At 37.1% G+C, this 18,825-nt stretch overlaps 1 protein-coding gene across 3 annotated transcripts in view; it reads left to right on the forward strand.

Annotated features, from left to right (window-relative positions):
- The window catches only part of KCNN2 (potassium calcium-activated channel subfamily N member 2), a 79,976-nt gene that overhangs the window by 25,896 nt on the left and 35,255 nt on the right, over positions 1-18,825 (forward strand). The window lies entirely within an intron of this gene.

Genomic DNA, 18,825 nt, shown 5'->3' on the forward strand with positions numbered 1-18,825 from the left:
TTAGGAATATAAGATAGGTTAATTCTAAGGAGACAATTAGGATGATTTTCTGAGAAAGATTTAATGCCTGGCACAGCTCTTAGGTCCTGGAATGAATTTCTCCTTACTTAAGCTGGAAGATCTTCAACATATTTAATGCACTTCTGCTGCTGGTTGTTGACCATTTTGTTTTTCCTCTTCCTTTCCATGTCTGCCCATTTTAGAAGCAGTTTAGGGGAGTTACTTGTGACAGCTAGCTGATTTAAATCAGCAGTTAAATTGCACACCAACTGTTATGAGTATGTTACTTTTGGAAGTTACTCACTGCTTGCATTACTTCTCAATTTGTTACAAAGAAAAATAGCTGATCTTATAAACTGAGTGTAGACATCATGTTGACGTTGTAGTTTTTACTGTTAAAATTGCCAGAACTATGAAATGTAGTTTGTTACAGTAGATGCTTTGTGTCAATATTGTTTCCTCATGTTATGGCAAGACTAAACATTTAAGAATGTTCTGAAAATGCCATGTTAACGGTGACATGGTTTCAAAATATTGCCCATAGTGGGAGCAGATGGAGCACTCTAGATATCGACTGAATCTATAATAGTTGTATTTTAGTAAGCATGTTCTCATTTCAGATGTAACTGACTTCTGCAAAGCCTCTCCTCTTTGTATCACATTCTTCACCTCTGTTCCCACCAGTTTTCTTTCAACCAAATTACTGCTCAGGAATTCCTGAGTGTCTATTTGGGCATTTCCCAAATTGCCACTTGTGATGTGGCTCTGAATAACTTCAGCATCCATTGCTGTCACTGTTTTACATGTCACTGGTTAATAATCTGTATTATTATTATTATTATTATTTAAAAGTAGCATTAAATAGTCATTGTGTTATTAACTTTTTAATAGATGCACTTTCAAAATGAGCTTATAAAACTTGTGCCTTTCACAGTGAAAATTACTGAAAAAGAACTGAGGCACTTCTGCATCACTGTGATCCTGGGAAGATGCTTATTTGTTTGGTCAGGTACACTGAACTCAGAGTTGTGAACAAGGCTGAATTTTCTTCAACTCTCTGCTAAACTAGTAATGGGTTTTCCACATTTTAATTTGTAGTTGCTGTCCTTGAAGTGACTGTAATGGTTTGGACAGTAAGCTGGATAGCCACTGCCTCCTCTAAAACTGAAACAAAACACAGCTAAAAGCAAGTTAAATATAGAAGTGAGTATTAGATTGATATGTCTCTAGCATAATTACCTTCTGTCAGTGGAGTCCAGTCCACGATTATGTTCCTTCATATTTAACAAAATCCTTAATTTTATGTTTCAAAAACACTAAAAGGGAAACATTTTGGCTTTGGGAATTAGATACTTGTGACATTCATGCTAGTTGCACAGCCAATTTTGCATGTTTTGCCTCAGATTTTCCCTTGAGGGAATATGTAAGTATTTTACCAAATGAACGATACTCGCTCTGGATTCCAGTTACTAATTAGTCCACCAAAAACCTGTAAATGCATAGCCCATAGAGAAGTACATTTTTAAACAAAGCTCTCAGAAGAAAACCCCCAAACCCCACACATCAGAATGCTCTTAACATTCTGCCATCTGAAGCTAAATATCCCTTTTTGTATAGCTGGAAACAGATATAATAGCCATTTGTCATGGGAAAGGACAAATACGGCCACTGAATCCGTTCTGTGCTGTGTAGAGGTCATAGTCCTCAGAAGATGTCACCTGAGATCTTAATGGTTTGATTTGCTCAGTAGTTAGAAGTTTAGTTTACACAAATAAAATACATTTCTTTCATCTGCTCTTAAGTTGCTTTTTTTCCCCTCAGTTTTAACTAGAGGGAATCTTTATTTGTTGGAATAGACTATTTTATGTATACAACATGATCCTGAAAACAAATGTTTTCATTAGAAGGAGTATTTGCTATTCTGCTTGACGCTATACATGAAACCCTAATGAATTTTGATACATTTAGCAAAAATTAGGAATTAGGCAGCAGTCTGGTGGCTTTTTTTTGATGAGGGGGGATTTATATGAGTGAAATTTGATGGTGTTAAATGGTTCTCAGCATCACTGTAGCACCAAGCTCTATAATTTGTGTTATATAGTAGTTTTACATAAAGCTTTGCACTAGCGGTTTTAGTATTTCTTCAGTGTATTGCATCAGTTAGCTGGCCATCCAAATTGGAACAAGATGATGGTGGTAAGATTTAATAGATTAAAATATTAAAATTTTGGAATGGATATGAAACATTCTCATGTTATTCCACGTCCTTGGTGAGGGGGGAAGTAGCAGTAGGCAGTGTCCTTACCATGAAGTTGTGTGTGCTCAGCAAAAGCTGTTCCTGCTGAATGACAGCCTGATTTTGAGACTGTTGTTCTATTCAAAGTCAGATTTTTCTCATTACAGGCTGTCCTGGGAATAGGAACAGAGATTTGGAAGCACCACATTTCATACCAAGGAATGTAACATGAAAGAGCATCATTATCCATCTCTCTAAGGAAAACCTTGTAGAGACAGGTTATGGGTTGAGGCAGGCGAGTTGACCATCTGAATAAAGACTTCACTACTTTAATGGTCATCTGACTGATCACTTGATATACACGGAACTAGGGCAGGACATGTGTCTTTCTCAGTGCCTTAATGGCTGTACTGTTAGCTCCCAGAATGCTAATTATAGCAAGTGACACTTTGGGTTGGTGAGCAAGGTATTTTCCGGGATTGCAGTTTAAGGTCACCCATGAGGGCAGAATGTAGTACAGATAATGGTGGTGGACAGCCAGCTGAGTATACACGGGTTGCTAGGGCTGCAGGGTAATCTGGCTAAGGGAGTTTGGGAGGAAAAGGTGGGGAAAGCACGGAAATGTTGCTGTATACACAATGCCAGAACCTCTTGCTTTTTTGTTGCTCAGGTTTTTATGTCTGTTTTGGAGGGAAGATTACATTACACAGGTTTTAATATCTGCCTTTTCATTGCCAGCATCAGTATATTGCTGTCTGTCATACATGGGCTTCATAATGAAAATCTAAATTTTTTATTAGGTCTAACTCAATAGATGTTTGTGTTTATAACATCTCTGAGGCATGCTACCTAGAACACTTATGAATGTTACTTTTGTATATGAATTATAAGACCTGTAGGCAGATTACTTTTTGCAGTCTCCCTTACTGATCTTGTTACTGAAATAGCTCTGTGCATGGTCATCAGTTGTTTATAGCAGTTAAAATAGAAATATTTGGTTTCTCAAAAAAAAAGTTAATATGCATAGCATTATGTCATTGAAAAGTCTAACAAATTTGCTTCGCTCTTCTGGAGAAGACCTGTCTCTGCTGTGAGAAGTGTGCTGCTTTTCTAGGTTATGTAGAAGGTAGTCACTCTTGTTGATCTTTTATTTTTTCTGTGCAAAGGAAGAAAGAACCTTGCCTTCTGAATGCACACATGGCTATAATGTGCCCATGTATCAGGGCAACATGAGCCATGTGCACACATTACACTGTTGTATGTCCAAACAGCTCGTATCACATGCCTGGAGTTACTGTGGATTTACAGCGGCAGAACTGAGGACAGAAGTGGATTTTCTGCTTCCTCAGAGACCACATTTTTGGCACCATTTTTGGTTCTGTTTGTACTTCTCTCTAACTTCTGGCAATGAAGTCAGTTTAGATTGAGTGGTTTGTTTAGTCAGCATTTGTTCCTCCCATTGGCTTGTGCTATGTATTCTTTCCTTGATTTAACAAAAAAGCAAACAAACAAACAAATCCACCTGTGTGTGAAGGTGAAATCCTTTTCTAGTCTCTCTCATTCATGTTTTCTACAAATAAATAAATATCTGTCTTAATTCTTGGAAATGTGATGCCATCACAAAGCTTTCAGTAAGCAGCTCGTGCATGACAACTGCTAGGCAAATGTTAAGGATTCATTTGATACAAGCAGGTGGATGCACTGAGACTTTCAGTTGTAATTCATGCAGGAAAAAATGTTTCTTAGCTATCTAATTTCCTCGCAGTATGTGTTTGGCTTCTTTGGTTGGCTTGAGGACCTTATCTGAAGTTGTACATTGCACATATAATCCCAAGGCCACACGCCACTGGAAATTGCCTTTAGCAGTCTCTGCAGTGCCAGTGTGAAGATTCTTGCTAGTAGTTTAAAAAAAAAGAAAAAAACCCAAACAAGCTTGGGTATTTAGTTTTAAACCTATTTTTAGCCCCAAAAGCTCAGAAGCAATAATGTATCATTTTTATTTTTTCTAGCTAATATGTCTTAATTACTGTCAACAGATCAAATAACGTTTGTGTATTGACAGTGCTGGCTGTTTATCACAGTTCTTTACCTTCTCTTGCTCACTGAAACTAAAATGTGCTATTTGCAGTCAGGTTTCTCCAGTGGTGGCAAAAGTTAACTGTTAAATATTCAACACAACAGTGATCAAAGATGACCCAACGTCATCTTGACTTGAATCTATGCTATGAATGAATGATTCTCTGCCTTCTAGTCTTAATTCCTCATTTTGCAGACTGAGTGTAGATTAACTGTAAATGTTAGGTTACTCTTTTATGATATTTACATCTCAAAGCAACTCATCACTAAAACCAAATGTAACTGGTTGCATTTTCATTGCAAATGTTACCAATAGACATCAGATATATTGTTTTATCAAACAATGAAGACAACAAGGGAGTCTATCACAGAAGTACATCAGTGAATGTCTGATATACATAACCCGGATCCAAAAAAGAACAATTGATCCAAATAAAAAATTGGTTTGCTAGGTGAATGCAGAAGGATTAATAGCTAAATTATGTGTTCTTCAGCTGTTTAAAGACAAAACAGTTTATGTACATTTAATGGAGGAAGCAGAGGCACCTATTCTAATGCACGTAGAGTTTGAGCGCTATTCTTTTAAATTCATATTTTCCTTCCCCTTGGAACAATGCTGTTTGTGTAGTCTCAGCAAAAGAATTTTGGGAATACAAGTAATAATGTATTCTTCAGTTTGTTTGGATTTATAGAATTAGCCTTATAGCTATGGAAAGTAACAATAACTGGTGCAGTAACTCAGTGGATATAGTCATCCCTTCACAAAGAATTTATCAAGCCAAGATAGATCGGTGTTTCTCTAGTCCAAAAATAGCAGACCCAACTTGGGGGAAGGGAGTGCAAAAGACAAAAACTTAAAAAACAAGCACAAAAAAGTCTCCTTGCTAACATAAAAAAGATCTTATATCTGTTTTTCAGGGTCATCTAACTAGAGCAGGAAAACTATTTTTTAGGTTAAATTCCCTTTTATTTACAAAGGATTTATACGTACAAAAGTTGTATGAGAACAGAATGAAGTGAAAAAGCTCATGTATAGTTCCAAGGTCTCATAAGAATGGTGAGCAAAGTGAAAACTTTTTTTTTCTCTAAAAGCAAAAGTCTGAAGAGAATGAGAATACCTATAAAGGATTACTTACCTGCTTTCAAGGACAAAATGTCTTTTTTTTTCCCCCCGTTAATCTTGAATCTGTAAAACATAATTCAGGGAACAATCTTTCTTCTGTTCAGCAAGAATGGTTGTACCCACTCCAAATTCTTTCACATAAGAGAGCAATTTATGGACTTTTTTTAGTTAATATTTCATTACTGGATCCAAAGATATGTCCTCTGGCCCTTGCATTTTTAAATGCGGTAGTTCATATTTTTCCTCCTAATTTTAATCAACACCTTAAACTATTCAGAATATTTTGCTTCAAAGGATTGAAAACTATTTGTCATAATACTTTAAAAGCAGTCCTTAGAAAATATGATCATACTGAAGCAGAAATCAATTTCTTATCACTTCAAAACATAATTTGTTGCTCCAGTAGCTTAATGTATTTGAAAAATGCACCCTGAAATGGGGATTTAGGCTTTACTACTGGTTTTCTTTTGCTTCTTGATCTGGGTATCAGGCCACAGTGAGGAATTTGTGTCATGGTTGTCACTTCAGTGCTAATAAATGGGCGATATGCTGATTGAACTCTGACCTTAGACATTAAAGAATTCCTTTTATTGGGAATTTACAATTCAGTCCTAAAAATTCAAGTCTGCAAGATCAATTACTGGAGATAGTATGGGAGGAATTGCACAGTTTAAAGAAATTAATGGTTATATGGAGGGAAACATCAGAAAATGCTTTTTAAATATTTTATATGTTCTTTATTTTCCTTTACTGTGCTCCTTCCCCTTTTAATTTGTTGTCTCAACACATTCAGATTTTTTTTGCTTGAGTAGTTTTTTGCCTTGAAAAGTTCAGAATCGGCTATGTTTTTTGCTACAGCTGTTCTTGAGATGGTAAGTGATTTGCAGCAAATCAGTAATGAGTATTGCAGAGACATCACATTAGTAGCCAGCCTATGCTTAGAACTTCAGCTTAGGGACATAGCTGTGCTATATCCCCATATAGTTAACATGGGGAGTACAGCTCGCCAGACAAATCTTTACTACCAGTAGGTCCCCTAGCTTTACATATTTACAGGTTACTTTAGTTTTTACCAGGTAATTTGGTACTGTTTTGTTTATGCAGAGCTGAAAAAGCCTTATATTAAAACTGCTTATCCAAAGGATCCCCAATAGTGTTTCCTTCCATACAGCTCAGTTGCATACACAAGTCCATAATCCCTATGGAAACATTTGATATTTAAACCTGCAACAAAGTTTAACAGGAGTTACAGAGAGCCCTGATCTGAGAGCTGCAGACCAATGCCCTATGAGTGGAAAGGTCCCATCACCAGCCCTTCTGGAATACCACTGAGATACTATATCAGTGTCGAGTTTAGAAATGGCAGCTTCCTTCTCTTAGTGGAAGTGGAAAGGACACAGCTCTGCCTGCATGACTTGATCTGTATTGCTGACTGTTAGAGATTAATGCTGCAGGAAGTAGGCACTCCCAAACTGGCGTGAAGTGTACAGGAGGGATTAGGGAGATTTACCTTGACATGACACCTCCGGGGTCAGTCTGTGAGATGGGCGCACTTGTTGCATGCAGGTCTCCCTAAAGAGTCAGACCAAAGGTTGCATCTGTTCACTTGCCTTCTGTTCTGAGGAACTCACCCTTAGTATTTATTTTTTAAATGGTTTTATATATAAAAAAAGATTGTTAGTCAAAGGAAAAGTGACAAAGTAGTAGAGGGAAGGACCTTTTGCCTTCTGTGTTCATTGCAAGTTACAAGGCTCTTCCCCATTTTGGCCCAAAACACAGGAATTCTCATATCCTGATACGAGTATTTCTGTAAAGCTTCAATGGTATTTCTGGACTGAAATCCAGACACCTTTTTCGCTTTTATTTATACTGATTTATTTCAAATCTTTTTATAAAAATACCCTACATTCTAACATTTGTAGTATATTTTAGACATTTGTATTTGGGTAACTGAATCAGAAGGAATGCATTATGATTTGTTTTTTAAAAGAAGCTTGTTCTCCTTTTTCCTCCATCATTATCAGTGGGGTGTGTATGTGTTCCTGGGATCTCAGCATTCTCAGATGTGCAGTGCTCACTAACAATTAATTTGGAATTAGGGCCGTGATACGTGACTTTCTTTCTTAATCTTTTAACTGCAAGTGTTGGTGTGTGTTAACACCTACACTCATGCTTCCAAAAACAGTGATGTTATACTAGTTCAGAGCTTGTAGGCTGATCAATCAAGAACATTCCTGAATTAGAAAATAGAACATGAATCTACTTGCAGTTATTTTTCTCTAAAACAGAGTGATATCCAATATTTCTTTTTAAGCCTTGTTCTGTGTTAAATGAAATCCATTGGCAAAATTCCTATGGGTTTCCACAAGAGTGGTTCACTGAATTGAACCACTGAAGCTAATGGAAATTGAACCAATTGAAGTTAATGGAAAACTGAAGCTATCAGTGCAATGTGAATTGGACACTTGGATTATTTAAGTTGCAAGCTTCTGGGTCAGGGGGCTGTCTTTGTTCTGTGTTTGCACACTGCTTAGCACAGTGGTATCTGAGAATAACACATATATATGATATTGCAGTGCTAATAAATGTAATAATTTCTAGTGAGGAAAAAAGGGAGCTAAACACTTCTGAAAACTGGCGATGTTCAGATGAAGATGAATGCTTTCATGTGTTGATATAGCAGTTTAAGACGAAGTGTTTCAGTTTTGATCAATGCCGAGCATGCTGACAGCTTGTGCTGAGAACACTGCCCAGGCAGGAGTAATGCCCTGCTAGTTGGCTTGTTTTCCCCACAGAGACTCGCTGCCCAAAGTGGAGAAGGCTGAGGTGAGAGGCTCTGTAGTCTCACTTGCAGAGGGGAAGCTATGTTCATGTCTGTCTGGCGGTGGGACCTTAAAAACCACTATCTAGTAGGGTCAGTCAATTGTACTCCTTATTAGGTGTGTGCAAGCACTGTGCACAGCACTATGCTGCAAACATACATCAGGTTGAGTTGGAATGGCCTGGCACTGAACTGGGGTCTCTGTGCTATGCTTTCATTTATGGTGTCTGTGACGCAGTGCTTAAGTGTATCTTCTGATGCCAAGCTTGACAGCAAAAGAGACCAGTCCCTGATCACTGGGAAGGTGCAATGAAGGTAAAAAATATTCCAAATGTCCCAGAGTAGCAGCTACCTGAATAGGGTAAGAGCAGAAACAGTAATAGATGGTGTCACTGCCATGGGGCTACAGCCTGGTTTGGGACCTGATGCAAAATCTGTGGAAGCCAGTGGACTCGCATTGACTTCAAGGACTTTGATGACAGAGCTAAAATGATTGTGTCCTGACTGTGTAATCATGCAAATCATGCCAAGTTGTTGGGGTGAGCCTTGGGTACAAACTTAAGTATCAGTTGTAAGGAATTGTGTACAGGTCTGAAAATAGGTTTTGCAATGCTAGGAGGTAGGGATGCATGGCAGGAAAAATATCTGCAACCACTGTTACTGGCACCAGTGTGCATGAAAAGCAATGTTATCATCACCTCGGAATATCTATCTCAGTGTGCATTTGTGTGAGAGAGAAAGGGGGAAGGATGTCCAGCAATAACTACAAATAAAGCAGAAGTTTTGGGGTTTTTTTGTTGTTTTTAAAATATTTACATATTCTATTAATTCACTAAATATTTACAAATAACTTTGACTTGCAAAAGACTACTTACAAGGTGAAAATAGCAGTAAAAAACAATGTATGCTGTCTTTGAAACAATAAAACATATTGTAATACATAGACAAGAAATGACAGAATGATTAAAGATGTAACTGTGGGACGGAAGATTTTTATTAATATTAATGTTAATGTAGTCGTCTGTGATAATCATGATCACCTAGAAGTGTAAACAAATTATTCACTTCATATAAACTGAATGGGCTTCATATTGTGGGTATGCCAGGACTGCAGGATTGTGTCCCAGTCTTAGGAGTGCAATGATGTGTTGTTCACCAGTGCTTATTTTGTTATGACATAATAAAGCAGGCCATGATCATTTTAAAGAGTATTCTTAATAATCATAAACTTGAGTAGATACAAATGTAGTTACATAGCATTTGTTTTGTCTCATTGGACAGGCTGCATTAAAAATATTTTGAGTTGTAGGCAACTTTGGAGTACAAAGCAGAAAAGTTTTAAAAACCTAGGAATTGAGAGTTGTGGGGACTGAACAAATGAACATATTCTTTCACAGATCAGGATTTTGTATAAGATTAGGATACTAAAAACTAGCTTTTCCAGAGCCATCTCTGCAATCCAGGGGTTTTCACTTCCTACAGCTATGCTTTAATTTCCTTGCCTGTAATGCTGTGACCCGTCTTTTGGGGCAGATTATTTGGGCATCTTCAGCAGGTGCAAAGAGACTCTGCAAGCAGAGTATGCATAGCTTGAAAGTGCAAAGCAATTATTACTTACTAATGCACCCAAAAGCTAGCTGGAATTTAGTGAACTACTAGACTAAACGTTAGGACGTTCACCACCCCAGTAAGACATGAAAAGAGCCTTTGCTGGCCAGGCAGGCGTGAGCTAGGTGGCGAAGGTCTGGCCTCCACAGCTGCCAGGGTCAGTCCTCTGTGCTGCTGCGTTGCCACCTCCTGCCGTGCTTTTGGCATTGATGAATGGATGATCCTCCCTGGCCCCAGCCAGACCAACCAGCCCGACTGGCCTCCTGTTTTTTTCCTTTAGGACTTTATACCTTTTTACATTGGGGTTTTACCTCTTGAATCCTTGAGTTACTAACTGTCCATCTCAAGCAGAAGAGGTGTAGTTCCTTCTAGTTAGAGTAAAATTTAGTGATCATGACCCAAGGTACTGCTAGCTTATGCATATCCATTTTGGAACACGTTCTTCATTTGTAGAAAATTAAACATTTGCATCTTGCTGCTTGAGCAGAGTAGCTGAACTTCCATTTTACTTCATCCTTGCATCTTTGGTTGGGTGTTTCTTTCTTAGGATCAATAGCAGACCAACAAAGATATAAAGGACACAGTTTCAAATATGCTTCTGGTCATTGCACAGTAGAGCAACAGTTAAGTAGAATTTGGGGCTCAGCTGTCAAAACCTTTGCAGGTTCAAGCTGTGACCTGGTGATATCATGCTCTTATAAGGTAAGTCAGCCTGAGCCATGAAAATCTATGTTCAGGAATGGATACTAATTGAATAACTGGTGCTAAACTATCTAGGAGTTAACAGTTCTGTGATATGGAAGTGTTATTTTTTATAAGCCTTAAACCAGTGCCTAATTATTATCTTTAAAGCCTATGATATTTTTCATGAAAAGGAGAGATAATAGTATAAAAAAACCTAGCTGAAGTACCTTGTCTTTGTTTGCAAAAAGGACTACAAACCAGTAATGCTTTTCTGCCCTTAGTTTGCTGCATATTAGCTGTCTCATGCTGTCTGGATGTTTTTGAAATTAAACAAAACAACAAGGAGTCAAAAGACATTGTTGGCTTAGCTGACTGTGTAAGGGTTAAACAGAAGAATTTGATGTAAAAGGAAGAAAAAATATTTTAGTCCAATTGCAGCTTGATGCTGATTGAGGGGAGAGGAGAATTTTGGCTGAGCGCATTTTCCTCTTTTGGCTTGTTTTCTACTGCTGCCACCCCTCTAGTAGGTATAGCATTGGTATAGGACATGAGATTTAAAGGGGAGAAGCTGCTCCCTCGGTCCAGCTCTGGAGAAGAGTATGGAAGAGCATGGAAGGTATTTTGGTTAATAATCAGTCGTGTCAGAAGGGTCAATGGCTTTGTTTTGAATTCAGTATTTGGCTATGGTACATCTGAGGGGGAAACTTTAACATGGGTTCATAAAACATTGCACACCAACTGCTGGGTTTGCAGTGGGGTAGTGGTAGGAGAATGAGTAGTTTACTCTGGTGCAGGTGCTGTTTGGCAAGTGCACCATCAATTCGCTGCTTCAGGCTTGCTTTGGTAGTCACAGAGGGATGGCGTTAATATTTGTCCCGTCTCCTGTGGCCACTGCATTCTTTGTTGTTTCTGAACAACATAAATTTATCTGTTGTGTAGGCACTTGGTTTAATTGGCTTGAGCTGAGACTTGTCCAGAATGTTTTCCTTTGTGACCTTAGTGTCAGTCCAGGGGCCAGACTGCGTATTTCTGGGCATGCAATAGCATATGTGGGAAACAACCTTGCAAATGATTTACATTAAGTAATCATCTTCTAATAAAAATGATTTATCTCTTCACTGAGTTTGAGAAAGAAGATACTTGATGTTCTAATTCCTGGAGTTAAAGGTGATCTCTTCTGTTATTTTATACTTTAAAGAATGCAGTAGATGTAACCTGCAAAGCTTCCCACAATCTGAAATCATAGAGATGCAACATTGACTGAAAATGAACAGTGAGATTTCAGATCAAGTATTCATGCCCAAATGTCTTTTCCTTTTGACTTTGTTTTTAATCATTCATCATTTCAGAAAATCATCATACACCTTCAGACTAATGAGCTTCTAAAATTGTAACCTCGACGGTTTAAACTTTGGTGTTAAATTGCAGTCTTTCACAGTAGATTCTTTCCAAGGTATTCAAAAGCAAATCATATGTTACATTTAGTTAATTTAACACCAAAGATGCTTGTCAGCTCTCAGTAATACTTCCAGCATTAATTTTCTTCCTTTTCCAAGCTTACCAGCATTTAACAAAAGTTGTGCGTGATAATTCTTGAGAATACTGCTTTTAGAGTGGTATTTGCTCAAAGAGTTGAATCTCCTTGCAAGCAGATCACATCGGTTGCCTTCCTTGTTCTTTGTGTGCTGGGAGGCAGAAGACCTGCTGACGCAATCAGTATAGCAACAGGACACTGTTGTCTTTCAGTGATTGTATTTCTGATGGCAAGGACTATGATTTCTCTTGATTTTTGGAAAATGAGATCTAGCACACATAATTGGCCAAGAAGCAGATGCTGTGGCCTGATGTTCTAGTGTCTGCTGGAGACGCAACAATCTGCACCAGGAGCTACACATTTTATCAGTTCATTTTCACTTTCTTTCAAAGGAAAATAAAAATTCAGACTAAAATAATGTTAGCATGGTTTTAATAGGATCAACCCTAATGCTTTGCTGTTATTCAGGTAACCGGCAGTAGTGTTGTTGGTAGTATAGAACATTGAAATGAAGGTTTTAGCATACCAACAAAAGTATGCTAAATGTATACAAATAACTTATAAATTCACAAAAGTATTAAAAAGTGGAAAATTTTAGTGGAAAATGCCATTATTTAATGATATAGAAGATGTTCTGTTTGTTAAAGCATGAAATAGAGAATCCATCCTACAGTTCTGTTGTGACCTTGAACTAAGTCACTTAAGTTCTTTGTGTCTATTCCATGCAGAGAATTATATTTACTGTTATTGTTTGGTGTGGTGTCCTTATACTGAACAACAAAATGGTTTGAACTTACCCAGCAAAAAGTCCTATTAAAGTATGATCGCAGTGCTAATGCTTTTATAGTGTTTAAAATTATTGTATAAGTAGAGATGCAATCTAGCTATACCCATTCTGAGGAGCAAGGGGAGGGGTGTGAAAATGCAGGAAATGCTGTTAATTCTGTATGCTTACATTTTGCTTTCTCATGCTCTGGGGAAAGATATTCAGAAAACATAGGCCACCCCCTGCAGAAGGCTGTGTGGCTGCACTGCAGCTCCGCACCTACTTCTTTTCAGTCACAACTCCTGAACCTAAAAGAGAAATTGACTGAAGCTGGGTGGCATGGAAAAGTAAGACTGTAGATCTCATGTATTTTCCAGGAATTTTTAATCCATATAGTTGGAAGTTTTTGTCCTCTTCCCCTTTGGGGGACTCATGACTAAATTTCTTGAACTCAAAAGTTGCAATCCAGAGAAACCCAAGATTTTTTTCTTTTAAAGAGGAAAGATAATTTTACTTTTAGTCACATCATTTCTTGAGTTCTATAAAAGGTAACACTCAAATGTGGTTGACTCTTACAGGAAAATTTTTCAGTCTATGTTAAATATGCCTTGTTTATAAATTTTTATAATGAATATTTTGTAGCTGCAGAAATACAACTTAGGTATAAAGTGGTCCAACTCTACTAGAATAAGACACACGTCTTCAGTTCAGTGTCTAGTCCTCTTCCTCTTCCAAACCAAACATCTACTGCGTATCTCTGACTTCTTTATTCATTAATGTCATGGACTTTTGCTAATGGAATAAGGTGTCTTTGACCTGTAAGCTGGTGGTCATACTCATTTAAAATGAGGAGCAAAACAAAAAAAAAAAAAGTCTCTTTTTGTTATCCTTTGTGATGCTTTCAAATTATAATCTCAGATACTTTTTATGAAGCAGGACAGCTGAAATGGTCAAGATACCAGAAAAGTTGTAGCTCTGCAGTCACATTTGGAGCTCTACAAATGCCTGTGATTTTTTTTTTTCAGTTGGATTCAGTTTCTGTTGTATATGTAGAGTCTTGCAGAAGGCCAGTTCTGCAAGCAGGTGAAAGGAGGAAGATTAATAACTCCTTAAGGGCAGCATTCTTCTTGCTAGACCTAGACCTGCTCGTGCAAATGCACTTCCCCGTGTTTCTTCCATCTGTGAACTTGTCTCGTTTCTAGGGCCAAGAGAGCACTGTAAATTAAATTTCAGGTTTGTTTAACATTTCATCTTCCTGCTCATACTCTTTCTTGCAATTTAATACTAATTATGTTGACAGCCTTTGTGAACCATTCAAGTCTGAAAAAGAAATAATTAGTAACAGTTGAAATTAAATCTAATTTTTGTATCAAGCCAGCATAGTTACAGTCAGCATGCCTAAGTTCACATGTTCCCATCCTGTACATCCTTAGTTAAGTGTGACTCCTGATTATGTGCTTGCCTGCCTGAATCATGACCAAAGAGTTGAGTTTAAGTATGAAAGTCACATAGATACCTCCCACATCTACTGTACGATTTGCATAGAAATTACCAATAGAGCAATCAATAGGCATTAGATAATTTCTGTTTTAGGATTAAAATTAATTAAAATTAAAGGATTTTTCCAACATGTTCAAAATGGTGACTGCAAGACACATGCTGTAAGTGTAGATAGCACAAAAGTTAAGTTCAGTTGCCACTTCATCCAGACTATTCCCCTCCAGTACAACACAGAGTGACAATATGTAACTGCTCGTTCTTGCTGAAAATGTCACCTGCCAGAGTTCCTTCAGAGCACAGTATTTCGTTCCTTTCTTCAGTGCTTCTCCAAAATCAATAGAAGTGAAAAGTCAGAAAGTCTTGAATGAAGGCCAAGTTATCAGGCAACAAAATGGTCTTGGTAAGAAGAATTTGGCAGTAGAAAGAACACTCATGTGCATGGTCTTTAGAGAAAATACAGCAAGATCTTTTTTTCTTTTTTCTTCTTTTCTTTTTTAGTAAATGTTTGTCATCAAAATGAGTATGATCCCTACAGGGTAAGTGAACTTAGAAGTTATTCTGTCCTGAAAGCAGGACAGAAACAACAAACAAACTTGAAAATGCAAAATTAGCAAAACCAAAAGGCCTGATTTTAATCTCCTTTTTAATAAGCAAATAGGGAAGAAAGTAGAAGAGTCAGACTTCATATAATCTCACACTCCCAGTATTACAGAATTTGACGGCAACATGCCAAGGCCTAAAACAGAGCAAAGAAAACCATAACTGCATCTGGTATTTTGAACATAATATGGTGAGGGTCTCTTAAGCATTTTCTTTTTGGGTGCATTTAGCTGGGCAATACTTCTGTCTTCAAATCTGGCACTGCCAAGGTCTGTATAAGCAAATGAGGATGATACTCCTTTATTATCATCACCAGAGTTAAGCACTACATACAGCTGTATTACATTTCTGATAGCCTGACTGAAACTATGGTATTCTCTCAACTTGCATTTGCCTTGAGAGACTTGCGACAGAAGTCTGTCCCATAGTTGATCCATGTATGTACTCATTCCATTGTAAGGCATATGGCACCAGAGCAACACAAAAATTTGTCTTCTGTGTAGATAACCTTTCTCAATCCCTAGTAAATGAAGGTCCCTAGATTAATCACAGAATTCACCCTGAAGTATTTTCCTAGCCTTCTGATTTGATGAAAAGAACAGTATTGAAAAAGGAGAACACTTTTTTTTTTTAAATCTTGACAGCCTAATGCGGAAGTTTCATACATAAAAATGTAAGTGGAAAATATTTATGTTACAAGTGCTTTCCTTGTTTCATTTTCTATCTAGCAATATATAGTTATATTTTTATACTTGTTTATGTTTCATAACATTAAATGTACTAACTGTCCCCAGGACATCAGTAACGAACTGTTAGTGAAATCTGGCACAACTTTCAGATGACTCTCAAAAGTACACAGACTTTGGGTTTGGAATTGTTTTTATAAATATTCAGTAAAATCTGTCTAGTTTCAAGCAGTGTGACTTATAGAAGCTAAACTCAATACAGCCTTTCCTTTTCATAAAGGAAATTAAAATATATGCAAGGAATAAGTACACTTTAGTTTGGGTTAAGTTAAGCATATGGCTCCAGCAGTATCCATGATACAGGGTGTGAACCTAGTCCCAAATCTGAGTCAGTCAATGAAATTTTTTCCACTGACTGCAGTTACTTGTAAGGTGCTGTGCTGTATAAGACAGTTTTATTCTCCAGTTTATCCAGAGCATATATTTTGATGAATCCGTAGTTTATTTTGTTTTTTATTTCTAAGGAAAATGAAATTGGCTTGGGCTTTTTTTTTCCCCTTGCCTTTTTTTTTTTTGGTAACTTGTTTCCAATGTTCATTTCATGAATATGCATATGTTGGTAAAACTGTTGATATTCTCATGAAGTTTGGACCAAAAAAAAGCAGGCTTTATGGCTGTGAGCTTGTACTTCATTCCTTTTTATGGAGGGCAATACATCAGCTTCTGCTGTAGAAAACCAAGATACTAAAAAATAGTAATTTGCATGATAATAAATGAAATTAGTTCCATGAGAGAAAAATACTTTCAGAGTGCTCAGTTTGTCAGAAAGTCTTTGAGAATTCAGCATAATCTTTACTGTATAATTTCCCCTCCTCCTCTTTTCTCCCCCCTTTTCCCACATACAGGAGAAAAGAAAGGCTAACTTTTACCTAGTTATGCCATTTTATGTCAGAAAAAAAGGGTGGGCTTAATTTTAAGTGCATAATGATTAATTCTATTTCTAATTTCTAAAACTTCTATTTCTGAAGTTTTTCTTCAGCAAATTACTTCAGATTGTTTAGACATCAATTGATTCTGATTATCTCAACTTAAAAAAAGAACAAAATACAAACCTTTCCTCCTTCTGAGGGGGGCTTGTGTGTTAAAATAGTAACAGGGTATTTCCAGAGAAAATGCAAAATGCAAGATAGGGGAAAATTTTAGAAGGGAATTAGTTGCTAGTGATTATAATGAATGATTCACAGTAGACCTCATTAAGAAACTCTTTGATTTTGAATGTTTCATATTTCTATCATAACACAGCTTTAACCAATGCTGTTACAGACTTTGAAAAATTAAAGCAAACCTTAAAAATAAGATTCATTCTTACTGTATTGACAAATTTCAAAGATTATACTGTGTAAAAAAAATATGGCTGCAGAAAGGAAATATACATGCATATATATATATCTTTTGAAATAAGATTACAGAGTGCAGTGCTGAAAAATAAAAGTTTTCCCTCACGATTGCTTATGTCACTTCAGTTTACTTCTTTTATATTCATGCATTATAGTATTCTTTTAACTGTGTATTTATAGAAGCTTCTTTTACTGAACCTCATCTGATAAAGATGATATACAGAACTACAGAAAGAGCAGCTCTTGGATATTTTGGGTTTTATTTCTATTACTCAATGTGTTTGCGGTCTCAGTACTTTCTGGATTACTTGTTGAATTTTGCTTTGAAAGCAGAGCTATCGTTTACTCAAAAGAGTGGTTTGTCAAGGATTGGAACGGACATGTTCCCTTCCCCAGCTCCTGTCCTAAACCTTTTAGGCAACATCTCTCTCCACTAGATTAGATTAGAGAGTCATGCTTTCTCCATTTTGAATTCCATGTAAAGTTGGAATAGCTTCAAAAATATATTCTGAGATATTTTCACAATGTGTATCCTAACAGGTAGGGTAGTGAAATGAAGGTGTTGATGTCAATCAGCTTTGTGCTTGAGAAGAGACTTAAAGCAAGTTTGCTCTGCGTGGTGAATGCTTTCGTCATTAAGCTGCTAAAGTAGAAAAAGAGTATCAACAGCTCTTTTTCCTGTGCATTGTGGGAAGCCTGATCGGTTACTTGTTCCCTAAGGATTTTTCCATCCATGTTGCTTCACATATGGATCCTGAGGCATCTAAAGGGCTATTTTGCTGCTTCAGGACATGCCGCTGTTTTTGGCAAAGTGAAGAATTTTGGTGTTGTGCAACTTTTGGATGTCTAATTTAAGACATTTATTTTTAAACATACGTGTCATTATAGAGGACTTTGAGTTCATTGGTTTTTAGTCAGAGCTTTGAGCATCCAGGCTAATCAAACTGTGAACTACGGAGATGAAATCTCAGAAGGTGAAGACTACCAAAATAGTGATAAGCTGTAACAAAGACGGTTAACTTCATGCAGGGAGTCGGTCAGAGAGCTATGAAAAATTAAAACGTGATTTTTCATTTCCAAAGAATGAGGTGAAAATTTTATGACAATAAAGTGTTTTGTGCTACGGTTGTCCATCCCTGGAGCAGAGCTGTACTTTGCATTGAAAAAGGTGCTAGTGTGTTTTTGTGAAGACTAAAAAATAGCATATGATCATGGAATTATGGAGCACATTGTAATAGCATTGTGTGCCAAAGTTCATAAATAAAGATTGTTCCAGACCTTACTGTTTCAGTGCCAGTTGCTACCCTTGATCCAGCAGCTAACAACAACCGATAGAGCCTGAGTTTGCCTCTTAGCATTTGAGCGATATGAAGCATACTTAGTTTTTCTGCACAGTCTGCACAGGTATATAGGAGTTGGGAGAGTCTAGAGAGTTGAGTTTTTAAAATCCGAAGGCAACCCTGTGAAACATGAAAACTGTTTATGCTGGAGACAGAATAACATCAAATGTAAATAAATTTCAGTAGAGCTGGGAAAAACTGAATCCCTCAGCCTGTTCCATAGTGTGAGGAAGCTAGATCTATCCAAAAGAAGATTGTCTGAATATAATAAAATGTATTAGTCCAAATACTTAACATTGGGCAAAATTTTGCACAAAGCATAATCAATATAAGTTTTCTGAAATGGGAAGAATCAGTCATGTAACCTTCATGACAGCTGCTACAGTTAGTCCCAGCTTTCATCTCTGAGAGACAGAAAGGTATTCTATTGGCCTTACTTTCTTTTCTATTTCTC

The sequence above is a fragment of the Aptenodytes patagonicus genome, chromosome Z (genome assembly GCF_965638725.1).
Source record: "Aptenodytes patagonicus chromosome Z, bAptPat1.pri.cur, whole genome shotgun sequence".
Classification (NCBI taxonomy): domain Eukaryota; kingdom Metazoa; phylum Chordata; class Aves; order Sphenisciformes; family Spheniscidae; genus Aptenodytes; species Aptenodytes patagonicus.